The sequence below is a fragment of the Macaca nemestrina genome, chromosome 19 (assembly GCF_043159975.1).
Source record: "Macaca nemestrina isolate mMacNem1 chromosome 19, mMacNem.hap1, whole genome shotgun sequence".
Classification (NCBI taxonomy): domain Eukaryota; kingdom Metazoa; phylum Chordata; class Mammalia; order Primates; family Cercopithecidae; genus Macaca; species Macaca nemestrina.
The window spans coordinates 38070828-38094784 of record NC_092143.1 but is presented as its reverse complement, the minus strand read 5'-3'; the positions used below and the strand labels follow the sequence as shown (position 1 = coordinate 38094784).

At 35.7% G+C, this 23957-nt stretch overlaps 2 long non-coding RNA genes across 2 annotated transcripts in view; one reads left to right on the top strand and one right to left on the bottom strand.

The window, feature by feature from the left end:
* The window catches only part of LOC105489422 (uncharacterized), a 96156-nt gene extending 83069 nt beyond the window's left edge, over nucleotides 1-13087 (bottom strand). The window contains exon 1 of the long non-coding RNA XR_011616878.1: nucleotides 12925-13087. This is a non-coding gene — a long non-coding RNA (uncharacterized lncRNA). The remainder of the gene's footprint in view (nucleotides 1-12924) is intronic.
* A 120-nt stretch (nucleotides 13088-13207) lies between these two features.
* LOC105489425 (uncharacterized) lies at nucleotides 13208-23672 on the top strand. Its single transcript, XR_011616874.1, has 3 exons — nucleotides 13208-13320; nucleotides 22926-22996; nucleotides 23275-23672. It is a non-coding gene; the product is annotated as an uncharacterized lncRNA (long non-coding RNA).
* Nucleotides 23673-23957: the final 285 nt, after the last annotated feature.

The following is a 23957-nucleotide window of genomic DNA, read 5'->3' as shown; positions in this document are numbered from 1 at the left end:
TAAAAATGTGTTAGTGATGCTCTGAAATTTTATTCAAATTTTGGTATTATGTGTGCCTTTGTGATTTTTTTTCATAGAGGGATTGAAGGACCTGTCCCTAAAAGAACAACTGCTTCCATAAAAATAAGAAGAAAATGCTACTGTCACCTCTCTCAACATGCATAATGGCAGAATTAGTATTAGAATTACGAATGGTAGAAAATCAGTTAGTTGATGTGATTTCTGAAAGAAAACATTGGCACACTGACTAAAATTCCTTTTTGCTGTTTTATAGAATTTAATCAAAATACTTTTCACTTATAGACAGGCAATCAGATTTAATTTTTTTTAAGAAACTGTATAGTGAAAAAGTTTCTAGTCCATGTACACACTCATCTGTCTTCTTTGTGGCTCATGACAGGTATTGTCTCTGAGCTAATCTTCCCTTGACATATTTCTGAAACATAAAAAGGAACCAGCCTAAATTTTCCTGTCAAAAACAAATCCACAATGTGGATATTTAATAGATGTTGAGAGAAAATTAGCAGTGACAAGTTTAATGCTATTTACTTAGGAAATGAAGTTGAGATACTCAGTGAAAGTGGCAGTTAGCAAAAAGCACAGAAGCCATAGGGCAAGAAAGCAATTTCTCTTCCATTGCATGATAGCGTAGCTCAAAGCATAATATTATTATACACTCAACGTCCCCAGAACACATATGAGTACAATGAACACTCAGGTACTTCTGGAAGTATCTGTAAACACTCACTGGCTTGGTAGGAAAAAGAAAGTTTAATTCATCAGGAAAAAAAATCATGTGGCTCTTCCAGCCTCTATCCTTTCCTGATGTTAAAAATCATCTGATTAAAAATGTTTCTTTCCATGTCCTTCAGATGAGGCACTGTTTCAGATCCCTGCCAACTTGTATTAAGCAGTGCCATCCAGCTTTGTGTTTTCCTACCTGTTAAGCTGGGTTACGCCCCCTACCCTATTGTGTGTAAATGATTTTCCCCTGTTCACAATATATAGAATTTATATAATTTGGGTGTATCTGGCCATGAAGAGGGCCCTAGGCCATGCCTTTCAAATTGAGATATCCTTCCCTGACAATAGCTGGATTCTCAGAGATTATAAGGAAGAGAATATGTCTTCTGAGAATCAATGTTACTTAACTTATGGGGATGTTTTCTCATTACTCTTTTCTAACAACATTCTGTTTCTGCTTCTGCCCTTTTCTCTACCATGTGATGTGATGTGATGTGATGTGGTATGAACACTCCTATTTTGGAGTGGCAAGAGGACAGGATTTGGAAACAGATTTACAAAAATCTGAGCTGAAATAAGAGCATTCTTATGTACTAACTAAGTCCTTTAAAAATATTAATGCAAACTTTTGAGATGGGATGGGCGTGAGCTGTCTGTCACACCATAAACCTCTCACGTGGTTCGTGGTTCTTGGTTTCATGAGGGTAACGACAATAACCCAAAATAATAACCATGAATTGGACTGTGATGTCTTTATGTAGTGCCATGGCTCCAGGGGCCATCACAACCATAAATCCTGATACCACTGAGCAAAATTGATCAAAATATCTGTCCAATGTTCATTTCTGAATGCAGTCCGACACTTTATTTCTGTCTAGATATCTGAATAAGATTTGTGAGGAAAAAAAAAAAAAACAGCACTTATGACCTTAGTATATTCTATACATAGAAAAACTTCACTGATTAGGACCACTTGGAAAGAACAATCATGATTAGTATGGAACCAAAGCCATTATATAATATGCTTAAAGAGTGCAGGTTAATGACTTTTCAGTAAATACAGAAACTTGAAGAAGGCTAACAAATCATTATTAAGCAAAATTCTTTGATCAGCTTTAATGAATAGATAATAAGTAGATCTCTTTCAAAGGAGCACAGCAATTTTTTATATGTAAATGGTACTTCTAAAGTGCTTTAAATCAGTCAGTACTACAATAAGGGCTAAACATGTGCCCTACAATCCTAATTGTATAATTAATTTGCTTAGACATCACAATTTTAAATATATGTAAATATAAAAGTAAGTTTTTTATTATTTAAATTAAACCCTCCATATCCCCCAAGAATTCCAAATCTCAAACCAGAGTCAGAATTAAAGAGGTTCATGGTGACCCTGACTGTTTTTGATATTTCCCTATAAGTTTTATGGAGTCCATTTCTAAAGGAGAGAGTTTCTGGGGGCAGTTATCTACCCGAAAAAGTTGCCTTAAGATGTCATCTTTTGAAAATCACCATTCCCTTGGTATCTACAATTGTATATATTGTCACATAATAAATTAACTTGATAGATGAAATGGTAGAGAAGAATTTATGCTTGGAAATAGAGAGATACAAACTGAAATGGCAGCTAAAATGTGAAGAAGCTGTGTGATCTTAAGCCAGGTATTTAACTTTGTTAAGTCTTACTTTCCTTATCTATAAAATGAAAAATAAAACTATGCAAGAAGGTCTGTAAAGGATAAGAAGAGATTAATTGTAAATCTCCTAGCAGGATGAGTGGCAAATAATAGGTACTCAGTAATGGTAGCTAATACTCTTTTGAAATTGTTAGTTTCATTGTTGTAATATGGAATGAAAAGAATGAGGAAAAAAAACAAAAACAAAGAAAAAAGGAATTTGGTGCCACTTCCAGACATGCAGAGGCACTGGACATTTATAGCATGTAATAGAAACATTTGTTCTAAACTAGGAAATAAGTAACATGTAGTGTACAGATTTATCAAACCATCAACACAAATGAATATAAAAATTTTACATTTTAAGCCATTAGAAAAATATACATAAAAAAATAGATGAGAAACTACTATAGAGTTACCAGACCCAAACAAACTTCAATATGTCAGTCAGTCAGATTTTAGAAGATAACAACAAGCATAGCTTGTTGTCATCTTTATCTGCTGATCCGAATAACACACACAAAATCATATCCATTGGCTACATGAATGTCTGAAATGGATAGACTCTATTAGCACCAGGGAGAAAAGCCATCATTTTGTAAATAGCACAATATCCCCTTTGACCAATAACATACTAACCTATGATAAATTTATTAGAAAACCACCATTTTAAATTCAGATTAAAGCATTAACACATGCTATTTATTATGAGTTAGTTTACTTTCCCGTCATCTCTCTATGTGTTTAAATATGATATAATAGAAAATGCTTTCCTTAATCCCAGTTGACATCCTCCAGTAAAATTTCTAAGGTCTGTGAAACACAGAAAGAGATGTAGTAGTTCAGAACTCATGCTGAGGTTTGCCACTGAGTCATCATTTAGAGACAACGTCAATGAAATAAAACATTTGTACAGGATAATAGTCACCTATTGTTAGATTAATGCTAAGATTAAAAAGAGAGGTTTTTTTTTTCAACTCAAGGAAAAACAGAATTGTTTATTCTCAAATTGGAGATTATGCTTCTTTGAGAATATACTCTCCATCATCCATGCTTCATCTTTTTCATAAATTCCATGGTTTACAAAACAAAAAGGGTGTCTCTTTCAACTTGATCTCATGGAATTGGCATGCGTTTGATTGATGAAGGAATTAACCAGTCACTAATGTTAAAGAAAAATCTGGGGCACAATAAACAGTTAGTGTGTATTTGAGTAAAGAGCAATTAATTAATTGGAGAATTATGAACAATGAACCAAACTTAAAGAGGTTTATTTTTTCTATGACAAAACTGCATGGTACTGTTGTTGGACACATAGACCAATGGAAGAGAATAGAGAGACCTGAAAAAAAGTTTGCACATTTACAACCATCTGATCTTCAATAAAGTTGATAAAATAAGCAATGAGGAAAAGATTCCCTACTCAATAAATGATGCTGGCAATTGACTCAAGATTGATTAAAGACTTAAATGTAAGATTTCAAACTATAAAATTCCTATAAGAAAACCTAGGAAATACCCCTCTTGATATTAGCCTTCATTAAGTCCTCAAAAGAAATTGCAATAAACACAAAAATTGACAAGTGAAACCTATTTAAACTAAAGAGTTTCTGCACAACAAAAGAAACTATCAACAGAGTAAATAGACAACCTACAGAGTGGGAGAAAATATTTATAAACTATGCATCCAATGAAGGTTTAGTACTTAGAATCTATAAGGAACTTAACAAATTAACAAGCAAAAAAAAAACAAAAAAAAACTCTATTAAAAAATGAGCAAAGGGCATGAACAGACACTTCTCAAAAGAAGACATACAAGTGGCCAAGAAACATATGAAAAAATGCTCAACACCACTAATCATCAGAGAAATGCAAATGAAAACTACAATGAGATACCATCTCACCAATCAGAATAGCTTTTGTTAAGAAGTCAAAAAATAACATGTTGGCAAGGCTACAGAGAAAAAGGAACATTTATACACTGTTAGTGCTAATGTGAATTCGTTCAGCCTCTGTGGAGAGGCGTTTGGGGATTTCTAAAGAAACCAAAGAGTTGAACTACCATTTGACCCAGCAATCCCATTGCTGGGTAAATACCCAAAGGAAAATTAATTGTTCTACCAAAAGACACACGCAACTGTATGTTCATCATAGGGCTATTCACAGTAGCAAAGACGTGGAATCAACCCAGGTGTGCCCATCAACAGTGATATAAAGAAAATGTGGTACATATACATGCATATACTATGCAGCCATAAAAAAGAAATAAATCATGCCCTTTTCAGCAACATGGATGAAGCTGGAGGCCATTATCCTAGGTGAAATAACATGGCAGAAGAAAACCAAACACTGCATGTTCTCACTCATAAGTAGGAGCTAAACACTAGGTAGCTGTGGCTATAAGCATGGGAACAATAGATACTGGAGACTACTGGAGGGGGAAGAGAGGGCAGGAGGCAAGGCCTGAAAAAGTACTTATCAGATACTTTTATTACTTGAGTAATGGTTTTACTTGTACTCCAAACCTTAGCATCACACAATATACCTTTGTAAAAAACCTGCAAATGTACCCCTGATTCTAAAATTATGGCTTAAAAAAATACAGAAACCAAACAAGGAATTATTTGATTGCTTTGTCTAGTTTTAGGTACCTTGTTGAAAAGCCCCAGAACACATAATTATATGTTAGTTGACTGCTTACGATTGGCTGGGATTAAGTTTTATTTTTGTCTAACATAAGCATTATCAGAAATGACCCAAGTTAAATTTCATGCATGTTTGCAATTTAAGCAAGTTTGAGGTCATTTATGAGGCCTAACTGGTTTTGTCTACTCAGGGATTCTTCAGGCCTAGTCTCCATTTTAATTTACTTCAACACTAAGAAACATGAGATTACACCTGAGATTCACTTTGTGTGTTAGTGCACTATCTAGACATCTGGGATTTTCTTTTTTGATGTACTAACCAGGTTAAACTACAGTCCTCAATCATTCAACCAATCATTAATCTAGGTGTTGCCATGAAGGTAGTTTGTAGGTATAATTAAAGTCTATAAACAGTTGAACTTTAAGTAAGGGTAGGGCTGATAAAGGCAGTTCAAAGGTTTTAAAACAGAAGTGAGACTTCTCTGAAGGGAAGAAAATTCTGCCTGGGGACAGAAGCTTCAGTCCCTTCCTGAGAATTCCAGCTCCCTCTTCCTGATGTCCTGACTTACAGATTTCCAATTTGCCTGGCCAGCCCCTACAATAATATAAATCAATTACCTGTAATAAATCTCTTAATATATATCTTCTATTGATTCTATTCCTCTGGCTGAACGCTGATTGATAGATACAACATCCTTTTTGAATATCTACATTTAAATATCCAACTTAAGTTTGGTCCAGTTCTTCAACACCTTTACACTGCATGAGGCCTGCACTTTATAAAAGCAACCATTTAGCAGGTATTGAAAAAAATCTTAGATATGATTGAGTAGCTGCAATATGTTAAATAGTTGTTTATGAAATATCATATTCCCAAGTTTAGCATACTAATATGTTCCTCTAAATATGGGAAAATATGACCTCATGAGGATTAACCAAGCCTCTTTTTGTTACCAAAGATGAGGCCAGGTAATGCTTCTGGAGGCATCAACATGATATATAAACCTTTTAACTACAGGGTTGTCATGATTTGATAAAAATATCAACCTGTGATCTCAGATTCAGTTATTCAATGCCCTTTGATAGTCTGAGAATATCAGTTAATAAGTGTGCAGTATAGTTGATAACTGTGAACTAAGAAAAAATCAGCATAGCAATAGGCATTGGCACTCTAGCCTTCTATATAGCAAGGTCACTTCTACTATTTACAAATAATTCTAATTTATTTAATTATCAGGTAGATAGCAGAAGGTAAGAGTAATTATTAAACAACAAAGCAGTTGTTAATTTTTCATCGCTAAATTACCATGGCAGATTTTCTTTCTGTTTTGACTGCAGCAAGACAAATCTCCATGGAAATGAGAATATGTTATAATGCTTCTATGAAACAAAACTCATTCATTCCCTCTGAAATCATCTCTGGATCCAGATTGTCCCTTTAATACTGATGATCTGGCCGGGCGCGGTGGCTCAAGCCTGTAATCCCAGCACTTTGGGAGGCCGAGACGGGCGGATCACGGGGTCAGGAGATCGAGAGACCATCCCGGCTAACACGGTGAAACCCCGTCTCTACTAAAAAATACAAAAAAACTAGCCGGGCGAGGTGGCGGGCGCCTGTAGTCCCAGCTGCTCGGGAGGCTGAGGCAGGAGAATGGCGTAAACCCGGGAGGCGGAGCTTGCAGTGAGCTGAGATCCGGCCACTGCACTCCAGCCTGGGTGACAGAGCAAGACTCCGTCTCAAAAAAAAAAAAAAAAAAGAAAAAAAAAAACTGATGATCTATGCTGTGTAATCAGGTATACTTTCTTTCATGTGCACAGTTTTCACTCCTATGGAATTTGATAAATGGGCTTTTTCACTCTCATTTTTTTCTTTTACTTTAATATTCAGTACTTGGCATGTTAGAATTTTGTACCTTGTATTAGTCTGTTTTCACACTGCTAATAAAGACATACCTGAGACTGGGTAATTTATAAACGAAAAGAATTGAACTACCATTTGACCCACATGAGTCTTAATGGACTCATAGTTCCACATAGCTGGAGAGGCCTCACAATCATGGTGGAAGGTGAAAAGCATATCTTACATGGTGGCAGACAAGAGAGAATAAGAGTCAAGCAAAAGGGGAAACCTCTTATAAAATCATCAGATGTCACTTATTTACTACCATGAGAACACTATAGGGGGAAACCATCCCCATGATTCAATAATCTCCTGTTGGGGCCCCCCCTCAACACATGGGAATTGTGGAAGCTACAATTCTAGATGAGACTTAGGTGGGGACAGAGCCAAACTCTACCATATCTGAAGTTCCTTGAAAGTTAGCAAAAGTTCAGAACCTTAAAGGAATTTGATAAAGTTGGAGTAACCCATTTAGGTTTGAAAAAATAAAAAATAATAAGAGGCAAAAGAACTAGGGAGAATATACCCATAGCCTTCCTACCTCATAAGTATTTCTTGTTGTTGAAGGCAAACACCAGCTAAACTCTGAAGCAAGGAGGAACAAGCAGAAAATTAGATTCCTAATACCATTTCTCCCATCAAGCCTAATTATATGTCAATTCAAATATAAGGCATATTTTAATTGGTCTTTAGATTCCACAAGGAAATTAAAGCATATTTACTTTTAATAAGTAATTATAATTTTCTCATATAATATTCATTGCAAAGACTAAGGCTTAGCCCACGTTGTTGGAATAGGGGATATACAGGAAAAGAGCTTCTTAAACTAATATATACCTTTGTTAGGAACTATTGGGTTGCAAGCAAAAGAGACATACTTAAACCATCTTACATAAAAGAGAGACTTCAATGTAAGAATATTTAAGTTCTTGGTGGTCCCAGGTACATCATGGAACTCAGAACTGGAAAAAAGCAGAAGCATAGCCAGTCCTTATTTACACTTCCTCTGAAACAGATGGAATTATCACTTTGTCTCACTCTACATGTCTTCTTCATGATTTTCTTCTTCTGCAAAGCCATTTCCCTGGGTCTACATTCACATGATTATCAATGCCTTGCTTATGTGATCTTTCAGTTTAAAGTAACAACAGACTAACCAGTATTTTTGAATCCCAATTTTAAATTGCTTGGTAAATAAACCATTTGGTTGACTAATCTTGGTCTGGGTCTACCACTACTTTGGTTCAACTCAAATTCTAGTTTTGCCCAGAAAGGTGGAGTCTTTGGACCCCTTCCTACATAGCAGGGGTCATGACACAGACTTTCCAAAAACAAAGGTAGTTTTCAGAGAAAGAAATGGGAGCTGGGTGGGTGGACACACCACCCTATCCAATAGAAGTGTGAATAGAGTACTACTCCCTAAATTTAAGAAATCCTATGTATTTTCTGAATTTTCACTCCTGACTTTCTGAAAAAAATTTTAATTTTCACCTATTGATTCAGTAGAATAAATAGTACTCACTTCTCTCAAAAATCTTCTACTTGAATGATAAATGTAGACGTAGCAGGTATGCACTAGAATCAAATTTCTCTTTATTTCAAGGTGGTGGTGTCGATAGAGTGGTTCAGTTGACTAATGTATGACATGACATCCTTCCAATGCAGCTATATTTAAATATACTTAAATCTGTATGGGAACCGATCTAGCAGCAGTGAACTAAAAATTAGTAGATTTACCACTAATGGCACTGAGAAAGGCATGAGAATTACAGAAATAAGGGATTTCAGTGGAGAAATGGATTCAAACTATTAGAATAGTGGGGAAAGACTCTTACTGTGAAAAGCTTTGTTGACATTAAGGTCTGCTGGCTTTTTCTGAGCCCAGGACTTTCTGCAGAGACTTTTGGAGCAAGTGGTAAAGTAACTGGTGAAAATCATAAGCTTGGAGCAATCTCCACTGAGTGAGGAAAAATGTTTTAAATACATTGGCTTCAACTGATCCATTTGCTTCTACAATGGTCTCTATAATGAGATTTTCTTACAATTTAATAGAGATGGTCAATTGCCCCATTGCACAGAACTCTTAGGAAGTCTTTCTAGCATTTTTCCTAATTAGAGAATATACTGCCACCAACTGAATTTTTCACACTGATGGGGTCAACTACTCCTTTCACCTAATGTAACCTTTCCCTAGAAAGGCATTAAGTCATCATTAACAACAATGAAATCACCATATTCAGTAGCAAATGTTAAAGTGAATAATTTGGGTACAATTTACTTTTAATACAGGCAAATAAAAAACTTGCACAAGTTTGCTGTGAATTACATTTTGATTTCACTGTAGATATCAAATATAAGGAGTTGTCCTGAATCCCTCTGAGCTGGGTGAGATTTCTATCAGATAAGAAGCCAAATCTTAGTGAGGCTTATACTTAAAACTACTTGGCAAATATAAATGAACTTTTAATAATTAAATCTAATGATTACATGCAATCACTCTGAGAAACAAGCTGCATTTTCAACTAGATTTGGAGAAGAGACTTTGTGGGGACATTAGGACCCATTATCACAGCACACTTGGGCTTTGAGAAGTCAAGCAGGAACTAGCCATGTCCAAAGTCCTTCTCAAAACTGCTTTTATATGACCACTTCCTTTAATACTTTTACTTACTCCATTTATTATTTATTTATTTATTTAATTTTTGAGATGGAGTCAGTCTCACTCTTTTTGCCCAGGCTGAAGTGCAATGGTTCTATCTTGACTAAATGCAACCTCGGCCTTCCGGGTCCATGCAATTCTCCTGCCTCAGTCTCCCGAGTAGCTGGGATTACAGGCATGTGCCATCATGCCTGGCTAATTTTTGTATTTGTAGTGAAGACGGGGTTTCACCATGTTGTGCAGGCTGGTCTCAAACTCATGACTTCAGGTGATCCACCCAATTCAGCGTCCCAAAGTGATGGGATTGCTGGCATGAGCCACCACATCTGGCCTATTTACTCCATTTTTTAAATGTCTTCTTTAGCCTTCTAAGGAGAAAACAAAGGAATCACAGGTCCATGTCAGAAGCTACGGACTTGCCAAGGCTTTTCTACAACGTACATGTGTAAAAAAAAATTGCCAAAGTAGAAACATTCTACAATTCCATTGACATCAACTCAAACTGTACAAAGTTATCCAAAAATGAAAAATATATTTAAGGGATATATACAATAAATTAAAGGTATATTTTGTAACAGGTGGAAAGTAAGTTACCTCAGGATCAAATGGAATCTAGGATTAAAACGCTGCAAAATTATTATTTCTACTTTCTGGAAAGGTCAACCTCATACTCTTCTATGGCAAACTGGCTTCCTTAATGTGCTGGAAAATACAATGGCTGACAGCTCTCAAACATGACTTCCCACCCATTGTCAGAGAGGGATTGATTTATATTATCTCTAGATGCCCAAGCTCAAACATTCCAAGCATCAGCTATGACTGGTCCTTCGTGTGTCAGGTGCTTATCCTTTTACCATCAACTATAGTCTAATATGGAGGCTATAAGAACATGGCACCCAGCATGGTGTTCACCATGGTTGGATTAGAGTTAGGAGGTAAGACACTGGAGTATTTTCCCAAAAAATACTCTGCTGGTTTCAGAAGGTGGAAGAAGTAGTGAGCAGACAATATTATACAAGTCCCTATAGCACAACAAAATAAAAAAATTATGCTCGGAGTACAAGCAACAGTTGGAGAAAAGAAGGAAAAAGAGAAGACCATCAATTCCTGAATGAAATGTGTGGCAGATTCTGAAGCATTCAGTTCCTAACATTTGTCTCCGTGGGCTACAACCATTGGCCTAGAAAAGAAAGCATGTATCTCTGGAGTCAGCAGGATGCAAGCTAGAAGAACTGACTAAATCAGCACTTCTCAAGATTCTCCAGGCCATGGACAATGTCAAAGACAAACACTTCTAGCATCATCCAGCATACACATTCTTCAACTGTTCCTTTTAAAATACTTCTCTTGAGCAAATGAACATATATAATTCTTTGAACAAAACATAAAAATGTAATTCAGTGGTTGGGTACAGTGGCTCAAGCCTGTAATCTCAGCACTTTGAGAGACTGAGGCGGGAGGATTGCTTGAGGTCAGGAGATCGAGACCAGCCTGGACAACATGATGAAACCCTAGGTCTACTAAAAATACAAAAATTAGCTTGGTGGTTCAGGCCTGTAATCCCACCTATTGGAGGCTGAGGCACAAGAATCACTTGAACTAGGAAAGTGGAGGTTTCAGTGAGCCGAGATTGCACCACTGCACTCCAACCTGGGCCACAGAGCAAGGCTCTGGCTCAGAAAAGAAAAAAGAGAAAAGAAATGTAATTCAAACACAAAGTAATTTTTAGACAAAAATTGATACTAGCCTATATAGATAAGCCTACAAATGGGAGGTCACCATCCATGATCTCGGGTTTACCCAGGCATTCTATAGTCATGACCAGTCATTTTCAGAACAAATTATTAAGATCCTCTGTAATGTGTCCTTACCACTCACACACACACACACACACACACACACACACACACACACACACACGGGGTGCGCACACTCAAATTACCACCTTCCAGGCAAACTAGATGTTTTGAATTGCTAATGGTGCAATTTAAGGCACTGTAGGTGGTATATTGTAAGTCTCTTTCAAATAATGAAGGATGGACCTGTTAATGAGGGATTCTTCACAGGTTAAAGAAGGAATCATTTCTAAAAAGCCCAGAGGAATTCTAGACTTCAAAGCTGCATTTTTCACTCTGTTTGTAATCATTAGGTCCCATGAACAGAAACTTAAAATCATAAGGTACCAGGAGATAATGGGGATTTCTAATTTACTAAAGTTAAAATGTCTAGGCTATCTTTATGTTATACTGCAGTATCATGAAAAATGAGGTAAAACAAAAGCAATCATAAAAAATTAAAGTGAAACAAAAGATCACTTAACTTATGAATTTTTAAAGTATGGGTCCAGGTTAGCTAAGCTTCCCTTTTAACTATGACTTAGACTTTTGGGGAGCCCCTGCTGAGAAATAGATGTCTTACTAGATATCTCAGAGTTACAACTAAGGTAGAAAGCATTTTGACATAAATATGTATGTTTTTATTCATAAAAAGATATTTATTATGTTTATTATCCATATTTCTCCTAGGGCAGGTCAGAACACTTTCTCAAGCTGTTTTCTTGACGCAAAAATATCCATTGCACATCCAGAGACACATACACACTATCAGAAAGCAATATCTATGTGGCATCTGGTTACATGGTATTTTAGTCTGTTTTCTGTTGCTGTAACGTAACACCACAGAACAATTTATTTTCTTGAAAAATTAAGTGTATTTAGTTCATGGTTGTGGAGGCTGAGAAGTCCCAGAGCATGGTTCTGGCATTTAAAGGAGGCCCTCTTGTTGCATCATAACATGGCAGAGGACATCACAAAGTGAAAAGGCAAGAGTATGCCATCTCAGCTCCCTCCTCCTCTTCTTATAAAGCCATCAGTCCCATCATGGGAGCCCCACCTTGATGACCTTACCTAATCCTAATTATCTCCCAAAGGTCCTGCCTCCAAATACTATCAGTGTATGAATTTGGGGATTAAGTTTCCAACACATGAGATCTGGGGGACACATTCAAACTGTAGCATATGGTAATATCTATCAGCTTCAGTCTTTTAGATTTCCTTTAGGATCATTGCAATCATAAGTATATGCCACAGACATCAGAATTCTCTTTGGCCATTCTTACTATGTCTCTTATACAGGAAAGCAGGTAGATACAGAAAGAGGAACAATTACATATGGTTGCCTCCCTTTTCTCAAAATCACAAGAGGTCGTCTCATTAACTGTTGTGAAATTGTTTCCCTGTCAACTGGTAAATGGTTGTAATTACAGCAGAAAACCACCAGATGGCAAAATGGCAAACTCACATGAACCCAGACAATAAAAGGGTCTTCCTTTCTTTGAGGGCTTCCTTTAATAAACCTTGGCCTGCGATGGCCTGGATTGGAGGGGTCCTATGATGTTGGCTAGTCAGTGTAATTGTCGGGCTTTTCCCTTAACCCATTTATGCCTGAGATTGCAATTTTTTGAATTTTTGCAATCAGACCTTGGCGATGACATTGAGCATTAGAATATAAATAACTCCCTTATGTTTAGCATTCCAATAATGGAACACTAGCCATAATAAACCATTCCAAAAATGTGTTCTAATGGCTCTCAAGCAAGGTCCACTCGCAGTGAAATAAACCAGAGGTTTGAACCATGCCTCGATATGAAATGATTGGAAAGAATATGGCAATGACAGCCACAATGCCAGTAAATAAGTTAGTATTTGGAGGACTCAAAAGGGTGGATCCGAGAGTGGGGAATGAATATAGAAATCTCTAGCCTCTGGAATAGCATTATGTAAAAGCTCTGGAAAAGATGGTTTCTCAAAAATCTCATTTTCGTGTTAAATCGTTCTCTCATCTGGGCACTCGTCTTCATAACTAATTTAAGTCCCTCTATTTGCAGTTTAAGCCTCTCTCCTTTCCTCCATTTAATAGGAGGCTTTGAAAACGAAATATCTTTTAAAATTATTCACAAATATTCTGATGGGACACCAAGCACACCACTTCCATATCAGATGCATTAACTTACTCATATTTTATGCATATAACTTTATATATCTATTATGAGGCAGAAAAATGATTCTGGAGAGCTATGTGAATTACCTATAACTTGAATTGCAACCTAAATGATATCACTATTATTCAAGGATTTTTACTGAATATCTTTTATTTCAGCTTTAAAAGCATATTATATTTGATTTAAATGGAGTAATAAAGAGAAGTATTCTGATATAACTCTATAAATCATCAATTTAAGAGTAGATCTTAAGATTTCCTTATTTCCTTAATTTAGCAAGTGATTTCCAAGCTGGTGTATCAAGATTAGTAGCAATACACAAAAATGGTAACATGGGCTAGTGAACCTCTTTCATTATTTGAAAAAGCAGGATAGAAATTGAGCAGTTACCAGTAAGAAGTCTCTGTCGGATAAACTATTTTTTTTCTGCTCTGGCACAGAATTATGTCAGCTCAATTTAATGTGAAATAATGACAATAATATTAATTAATACTTATAATAGCTAATGACAAAGATGATGCTGAGTCATTTAATATTTGCAGTAATGCCATGAGTCAGGATGTCCTCATATTATGTATAACGAAACTGAGGCTAACATGTCTTTTATTCAGCAATTTGCAAGTGGTGTTAATGTTTCTAACAATTAAGCTTTACTACTGTGAGTATTTTTGGAATAATAACTATCAGAAGCTCTTTCTGATAGTCACTGTGTATAAATTTACATAGATTTTGCAGTTTATCATTGCAAACATAACAGTTCAGGGTAGTCATAAATATTGGCACATAAAATATATGAGTAAAATTTAAAAATGAATAGCTAATCTGGAAAAGTTTGGAAACCTCTGTTGTAGGCAGTGAAGACACAGCCTTCAATGAGAGAGTGTTGATTGGTGAAAGGTTTCCCAAATTTTCATAGTGATTATTGAGCAGGTTAAAATATGTACAGTGCTCCATATTACCTTTCATGCATAACAAGAATGGAAAACCATAGACCTCATAATAAGGGGCTCAGAATAGTAAGGATCCAACTCATATGTTAGATATCATGGGGGGAGGCAGGGAATGGTTTATCTTTCCATTCTCATTCTCTTTTTCTCATTTTCTTTTGCTTTTTCGTTGGGATTTTGAAGATGTTTTCTTCAACTCATCTTCCATATTTTCTCTTTTAAGGTTTTCTGCTGGGATCTTTCAAACTCTGAAGTATCTTCTCAGTTTCTGAATGTTCATTTTTTTATAGTTTTTGATTTTATAAGTGCTGTATGTTATTTTGCTTTCTAATATATAAATTTTGTTGAAATTTTCTTCTGTTTGCTGCGTTATCTATTTGCTCCAAGTTTCTCTTATCATATAGATTTATTTTGATCTAAGACTTATATTAGAAGCTTTGCTCTAATATCTGGTAATCTGCTCTCTTCTCATATGTTCAGTGTTTTAATTTTTATTGGAGTATATAATCAGAAAGTGCACAAATCATAAGCATATAACAATAAATTATTACAGTAGAACACCTATGTGTAAACACCTGTGTGTGACAAAGGTCATGAAATAGAACACTGTCAGTATCCCAGAAAGCCTTCTGTGCTTGTTCCCAATCACTATAACTTTCCTGTAGTTCCAGAGGTAATCACTAGTTTTCTAATACTATTAATTACTTTTGTATTTTTATAAACTGTACATAATGGAATTATGCAATATATATTATGCCCAGCTTCTTTCATTTAATGTGCGCTATTTATCCATACTGTAGCATATGGCTATAATTCTTTACTTAATTGCCTGATAGTATTCAATTCTACTGTTGATGTGTATTTGGCTTTTAATTTGGGGCGATTATGAGTAATGCAACTAGAACGTATTTATACATAACGATTTCTGGTGTGCATATGGCTATATATGCAAAGTAAAAGTAATTGATGACTGGTTATGCAAATATTCAACATCAATTTGTAATGTCTTTAAGTTTTCCAAAGTTGTACTTTTACAAGTTGTTCATAAGAGTTCCAAACTTTCCACATCCTGAACAGATTTGACATTACCTGTTTTTTCATCATTATGACTTTGTTGTACATTTCCTTGATTATCAATGATTTGAGGCCCTTTTTATATATTTATTGATCATTTTAAGATCTCTTTTGTGAAGTATTTTTTCAATTCTAATGTCCATACTTCTACTAGGTTAAAAGGACTTAGGAATTACATCTCCTTTTTGCCATTCCCTGGAATAGTATGCATGAATTTGATGTGAATGATGAAGCCACTTTATGCTTAGTTTTTAAATTGCAAATTCAATTTCTTTGATAACTATAAGACCATATAAACTTTGATTTTTTACAGTTTCAGTTTTGGTAAGATATGCTTTTTTATCTCCATTTATTCTAAACTTTCATATTTATTTACAACATTTTATCATTTTTTGGTGTCTATAAGTTAGTAGTTTTTCATCTTTTTCAGTAGTGCTATTTTTAGTGGGTTTTTTCCCTTTTTTCTTGTTACTAATGGTTTATGAGTGTTGTCATTTTTCCTCAAGAATTAACTTTCAGTTTAGTTTATGTTAGCTTTATTTTCTATGTTATTATCTGCTCTTATTTATTCTATTTTCTGTCTTCTATTTTCTATCAGTTTTATTTTTCCTAACTTCTTGAGATTATGCTCAGCATTCTGTCTCTACCAATTTCAAAGGGTTAAAATGATATAGAATATATTTTTAAACATAGTAAAATGTAGGTGAAATAACAAAAAGATAAATTTTAAAACTCCCTAAGTTTGAAAATTAGAAGTTTATTTCTAGATAATTCATGGGTGAAGGATGACATAACAATAGAAATTAGAAAATATATGGCATTGAATTATAAGAAACATAACATTTCTTGTAGCAAAAGCCAAACTCACGGATAATGTATAACATAAATGGAGATTTTTAAAAACTGGAAATAAATGACATTTTTTAATGTTCAAAAGATATGTTCTATATGATTTTAATTGGCAGATACAGACAACGCTGCTCAGTATATGTTTATTTTTGATAAATGCTTCTTACGTACTTAAAGTGAACACACATTCTGCATGCTATTATGTGCAGCATTCTATATATGTCAGTTGAACCATTTGTTAGTAATGTTGTCCAAACTCATATTCTTAGGAATTATTTGACCTACTTCTTCTATCATGTGCTGAGGTGGGTTAAAATTCCCCACTATGTCTCCATTTATGTGTTTTTTGGGGTTTAAGTGGTGTTTTGTACTTTCCTGGTGAAATAAACTATTAACCATTACAAAATATCTCTCTGTACATTCAAGTCTTTTTGTCTAATACCAATATAGATAGACATTTCCTGGAGCTAGTGTGATTTTTTTTTTTTTTGGCATAGTCTTTTGTGTGTGTGTACTTACTATCAATTTCTCTGTTTACTTGCATTTAAAATGTGGCTTTTAGAGTCAGAATATAGTTGGGCTTTTTAACTTTATAATATTATCTAACACTCAGACCTTTACTTGGGGTGTTTTTTCTATTCACATGCAATGTGATGTTGTCAAAGATATATTCAGGGTTAAGGTTTTCCCCTCACTATTTACTTCTTATTTTCTTGACTGTTCTATGATTCTTTGCTTCCTCCTTTTGTTTGCTGTCTTTTGGATTAATTTTTTGTTTCTTCATTTTATTTCATTTTTTCCACTTCATTAATTTGGTAGTTATGTTTTTTAAGCTATTATTTTAGTGTTTACTCTAGATTTTGCTAAACGCATTTGATGTATCAAGTCTAACATAAATTAGTACATTTATGACTTACCAAATAATGTAGAGGTGTTACAACATTTAGCTGCAAATACCCTAGGTTATATGCTTATGCTGCAGTATATTTTAATTCTAAACACATTTTAAGCCCACAAGATGTTATGATTTATAGTATCAGTGTTCATTTACTGATACTTATTTGTTATTTCTATTGCTCATTTTTCTTACTTCTGTTTATTAGCTTCAAATTTCGTTTTGAACAGGTTTGCCAATGAAAAAATCTCTCACTTTTTGTTTTTCCTAATAATGCTGCATTTCATTTTTATTTTAGAAGGGTCAGCATTTTTCCGCAAAGAACCAAATAGTAAATCTTTTAGGCTTTTGGGGTCATAATATTCCAACTACTCTAGTGCATGAAAGCATTCATACGTAATAGGTAAATGAATGAGCATAATTAGGTTTGTCGCCCCCAAAAAACTTTGCTTACAAAAACAGATAACACCCTGGATTTTGCCTGTGAATCATATTTTGCTGACCCCTTTGTTAGAATACAATATTTACTTGGTATTGCATTTTAGGTCAAGAGTGATATTTTTGGAGCGCTTTTTTCAAATATGGTTATATTGTCTTCAAGGTTACAGTGTTTCTGTTGAGAAGTAGCTGTTAGTCTTATTGCTATCATTTTTTTTTTCTTTTTTTCCCCCTCTAGCTGCACTTAGAATTCCTCTACGTTGAATTTCTACAATTTTTCTGTAACATTTTTAGGTTTCTGTTTTGGTTTTGCTTGGGGTTTTAATAATCCAACTATTCATTCTTAGGTTTCTTGTTTTGGTTTTTCATTAAAACTATTTGGATTATGTAGTGATTCTTAAATCCATGGGTAGGTGCAATTTTGTTGGTTTGGGAAAACTTGAGTCATTATCTGTTTGAATATCACCTTTGCATTTTACTCCCCTCTTATGTTCTTCTGGGGCTCTAGTTACCCAAATTTTAGTTCATTTTACCATGTCCTATGTTTCCTAGGTAACTTTTTCTATTGTTCATCACTTGTCTTTCTGAGTTTAATTTATCAGGAGTGTTTCCTCTCTTGTTAAATCCAGTCTTTGAGTTCTCAATTTATTTTTCAGCTCTAGAATTTCATCAGTTCTTCAGAACTTCCAATTATCAGCCTAAAATTCCCAATCTGCAACTTATTTTCTACTACTTGTTTATATTCTTGAACATGTTTTAAAACTGGTTTCTTATTATTTCAGTGTTATTCCCTGCAGGTCTCTCTCTATTGTCAGATGTTTCTCTTAGTTTTGTTCCATTTGATCTTATCTCTTCCCATAGTTCAGAATATTTTATATGTAAGAAACTATAGTATTAATTTAAGGCTGCGAAAGATCATATTATCATCCTGATAGAATATATGTATGCTTTAAGGAGGTTAGCCTATTAGCAAAGACTGGTCAAATTAATCCAATCAGGGATGGAGATGAACTGAAGCTAGGTCTTAATCTTGTCAAGGACTGGTCTATTTCTAGTTTACTATTTTTTGTTTCTTGGTTTGTTTCTTTCTTGAGACAGAGAAGTCTCATTTGGTCATCCAGGCTGGCATGCAGTCGTGCGATCTCGGCTCACTGCAATTTTCACCACCTGGGTTCAAGTGATTCTCCTGCCTCAGTCTCCTGAGTAGCTGGAATTACAGGCGCACACCACCACACCTGGCTAATTTTTGTATTTTTAGTAGAGAAGGGGTTTCACCATGTTGTTCAGGCTGGTCTCGAACTTCTGACTTCATGATCTGCATGCCTCTGCCTCCCAAAGTGCTGGGATTACACGCATGAGCCACTGCTCCCGGCCTACTCTTATTTCTAAATAACAACCCTTTAGGGTCCCAATCCAAAGTCACCCACATCTCCTTCTCTGTGGGCCTCTAACACTAAATTTTGTCCCCCTAGTGCTATGAGTATATTGAAAGTTCACCTCATTCATAACTGACAAATGTTTCCAGAGTAGAGGTTGGGAAATTATGGCCCATTGGTCCAATCTGTTATTATCAATAAAATTTAACTGAAACACAGCCATTTATGTAATATTGTCTATGGCTACTTTTGGTGCTACAATGGCAGAGTTGATCAGTTGTGCCAGTAACCAAATGGCCTACAAAATCAGGAACATTTACTATCTGGCCCTCTACAAAATATACCTCGGTGAGGAAATGGGTCCAAAAGTCCTGAAAGTGCTCCTAGATTGGACTTAGACCTCATAATCATTTATCTTAGCAGCTCTCTGATGCATTCAAACATAATTTCTAAAAGTTCTGCCTATCTTTCTTAGGTGTTCTCAATGAGAGACTTATTCCAAAATACACAGTATACCATTACTGGAAACAGAACACCTATGAGTCTCTATTGAAGATTGATTCATTACAATCCTCAGTGCAAACTCTGCATACGTGAATATAAACAATGATTTGTTTGACCAATGAACTTCCCAGAAATATTGGCTGGCTGAGTTCTTTTATTAGTAAATCCTCAAAATCTCACTGTCTAGAGATAGTTTCTTTTTGGCTTTTTAGTTTTTCCAGAGAGTCATCCTCTACGCCCTGTTCAGGAGCTGAGCTGGGGAAAACTGGGGAGGTGAGGTATTCTAAAAGCCCCTGTATCACTGTTGAATTGCTGTCTCGATTTCAGTATTATGCTTCCATGTTGGCCTTCATGTGCTTATGTCCCCAAATCTAGAACCCCCAAGACACACTCTCTATATAAGGAAAACTTCTACTTCTGTTAATACAGGAAGGGGTTATTTGTCTTGCTTGAGATGAGGACATGAGAGAACTTAATTGGTTTTTACTGAGACTTAGAACCTCTTATTTTTAATACTATTCTGTGCTCCCATGTTCAAGTTTCTGCCAGGTTAAATTCCTAAGTGTTTCTGGGGTTCCATGTGCAGTTAGATGTGAACTTTCTTCCCTCTCATTAGTTGCCTTGCCACTTGTCCGTTTGCATTTCCAATATCAAAATTGCTATTGGAATCTTTATCTAGTACTGCCACTTTCCCCGTTCTTTAGCTCCTTTTAGATTTATGCCTGTTTTATTTTTTATTACTATTGTAATGAGTTTCTTGATTAAGCAGACATAAAAACACATGTTCACTTAACCATGTTTAACTAGAAATCCCTAATTCTTTACTATGAAGGTCACATGCCTTAAAATACACCATTATAATTCCATTAGGCATAAATTGTTAATTGTTTTTGTAATGGAAATAGTAATAAAGCAAACTATACTACTCTACAGCCATAATAATAAATGCGTGTAAAAAACAGGTTAAGACATCTTTTTAAAAATTAGGTAAGAAGGGTATTAAAGCATTCATGATAAAATGACTCCCTACATATTTTATTTAACGTGGAGTATTAGGTTTCTATTGCTGTACAACAAATTACTACCAAGTTAGCCACTTAAAAACAGTTTATTATCTGACAGTCTCTGTGTGTCAGGCATCTGGGCATGGCTTGGCTGTTTCCTCTGCCTAAGAGTCTCATGGGGCTGCAATCCAGGTCTCAGCAAAGGCTCAAATGTAGAAGTAGCCACTTCCAAACTCCTTTGGGTTTTTGGTAAAATTCATTTATTTGAGGCTGCAAGTCTGAGGGCTACAGTTTCTTGCTGGAGATCACTCTCAGCCTATACAGGCTCCTAGAGTTCTTTACTATATGGGCTTCTCTGGCATGGCCACTTACTTCCTGATGGCTTGTTCCTGCAAAACCAATGAGAGGAAATTGCACTAGTGGGTCTTCAAGCAAGATAGAGTCTTATGTAATAACAATCATGGGAGGGGAAGCCCATCACCTTTCATATTCTACTGTGTAAAAGCAAGTCACAGGGGCCGGGACTACACAAGGGCATGAATGCTAGGAAGTGAAGATCATAGATGCTACCTTAAAGTCTGTCCACCATGCCAAGGTTAAAGTCATGATGATAATGATGGGTTGTTACTACATTGTTCTTTTAAGGCTTTACATCTTTAAAATATCTCCACACACACATGTTTTTTTCCTATGAATACATGTATAAGAGGTGTCAACTCAAACTTAGGCTGTGTTTTGTCTAGAACTCAAGGTCTTCTTTGCAAACTCAGAGATTTAGTCAGGTAGAACCCTTAAGGCACCATTTATATTGAGGAAGAAGGGGCCTTCTGATAAATAAGAGACACAGAGCTTGGTTCAAAGATAATTAGGCAGCATTGATGAGATGGTATTTTTGTTTTGTTTTGTTTTGTTTTGTTTTTGAGACAGGCTCTCACTGTGTCACCTAAGCTGGAGCTCAGTGGCATGAGCTCAGCTCACTATAACCTCTGCTTTCTGGGCCCAAATGATCTTCCCACCTTAGCCTCCTGAGTAGCTGGGACTACAAGCATGTGCCAACATGCACAGCTAATTTTTGTATTTTTGTTTAGTGACAGGATTTCACCATGTTGCCCAGGCTGGTCTCATACTCCTGGGCTCAAGCAATCTGCCTGCCTCAGCATCCCAAAGTTCTGGGATTACAAGTGTGAGCACCCAGCTGAAATGGCATGTTTTTTTAAATAGCACAGCAACGTCAATCAAACTATCTCATAGCTTCAGGACCAAATAACAGGTTTAAGGAATGTCAAAGAAAACCGAAAAAAAAAAAAATGAGAGCTCTTTTTTTCCTACAATTTCTTTAGGACATTCAGAATGTGAGGCATCAGCAGTTACAGCATTGGTAGTGGTGATGAAGATGTCACTGAAACAGCAACATTAGGATGGTGACTATATTGGTGGCCACCCTTGTAGCACCTCCACATTAGACATCAGTATTGTTGGACAAAATCTGTGCCATTAGTCTTGGATGTCAACACCCTCATGGGGACATCAGCAGCAACAAAAAGAACAGCCTGACTGGTGATCTCAAATATTCCTTGCTACTTATTAGCATGGCAATTATCAAAGGCAAAGCATCCTAAAAAAAGAAGAGGGTAATTGCAGATACCAGATACCAGAGTCAACATAGGAGCTAATTATTGATGCAAACTCAACAGTAAGAATAGTCCCATAATACCATCTGAGAAGAACTTAAGTCAAATTACAATTCTCAAAGCATAGATCAGTGTAACAGAAAAAATCAACTTAATATCTTATTCTTATTTTTCCTGCTAATATTTCTTCGGAAGAATGTGTCATATAAGTTATCTCAATTACTGCTTATAGCCACACTGTGAGGTAAATATTTTCACTCAGATATGGTTTTATGTCTCCACCCAAATCTCATGTTGAATTGTAATCCCCAGTGTTAGAGGAGGGACTTGGTAGGAGGTGGGAGGTGTGAGGTGACTGGATCATGGGGGCAGATTTCCCCTATGCTATTCTCATGATAGTGAGTTCTCATGCGGTCTGATTGTTTAAAAGTGTGTAGCACCTCCCCCTTCCCTCTCTTTCTCCTGCTCCAGTCATGTGAGACATGCCTCCACTTCGCCTTCTCCCATCATTGTAAGTTTCTTGAGGCCTCTCCAGCCATGCTTCTTGTATAGCCTAATATGTACTCCTATTCTCATTTGACAGATAAGAAGACAAAATTTCAAGCAGGATGAAAAATTCGTTCAATGAAACACAGCTATTAAGTGGCTGACCTAGTAAGTGTTATGTATAAGTGACTCATCCGCCATAGCTTCTAGGACTCAACTTTAGGATCATCGTCATATGCAATCTGGAGCTAGCCATATTTAAAGAGCTAGGAAGGAGGCACAGTGATTGACAATCTCCTTTCTTCTCAACTAGAATGTCATTTCCCTTTTTAAAACTAACTTAAATCCCATCTACCTTCAATTGCTTGTCTAAAATAAAACACAAGTCCTCTCTTAAAGACTTTAACAATGTTATATAGCAGAGTTCATCTTTTCTTTCTTCACAGAAAGCATCATGAAAACATGTTTTCAGGACATTAATAACTTGATCCTCACAAGAAACCTTTAAATTTGGACACAAGGAATTCATAACTACATTTTATGTATATGAAGAAAGTAAGCTCCAGAGAATTCCAAGAGCCTGTTCAGGATAGTCTGCTTCAGAGCCATGGCTCTCAAAGTACCTCAGGATCTCCAGAGCAGCTCTGTAGTGGGAGCCAAAATTGTGCATTTCTAACTTGGTCCCAGGTGATACTTGTGCTGGGGCTGCTAGTCTACACTTAACTCTATTCACTTTTTTGTGTTTTCTTAGGATAAAGAAAATATTTAGAAAATGAGATTCCTGTGTTTCTGGCTTTAATGTTAAGAATTTTGTCTGAAAAAGAAGCATAGACATTTAGAAATTTTGTATTTTTACATTTTTATAGATAAACTCATTGGATTATCTGTTTTTCATCTTGGAACACACTATCAACATTTTCTTTAGAAGATGTATAGGATAGGTGGCTTTCAGAGGGAAGAAAGTGTCCTAACTGAAAACCTCAAGGAAGATAGGGCGTGTGGAAATAAAGACCATCCCAATGAAAACATACATAAGCCATGTATTCAGAGCTTGCTACAGCAAGGGCATCAGTGCCACCACTTCAATTTGGCAGAGGCTGAAAGGCAGACAAAGCAGTGGGAAAGCTTT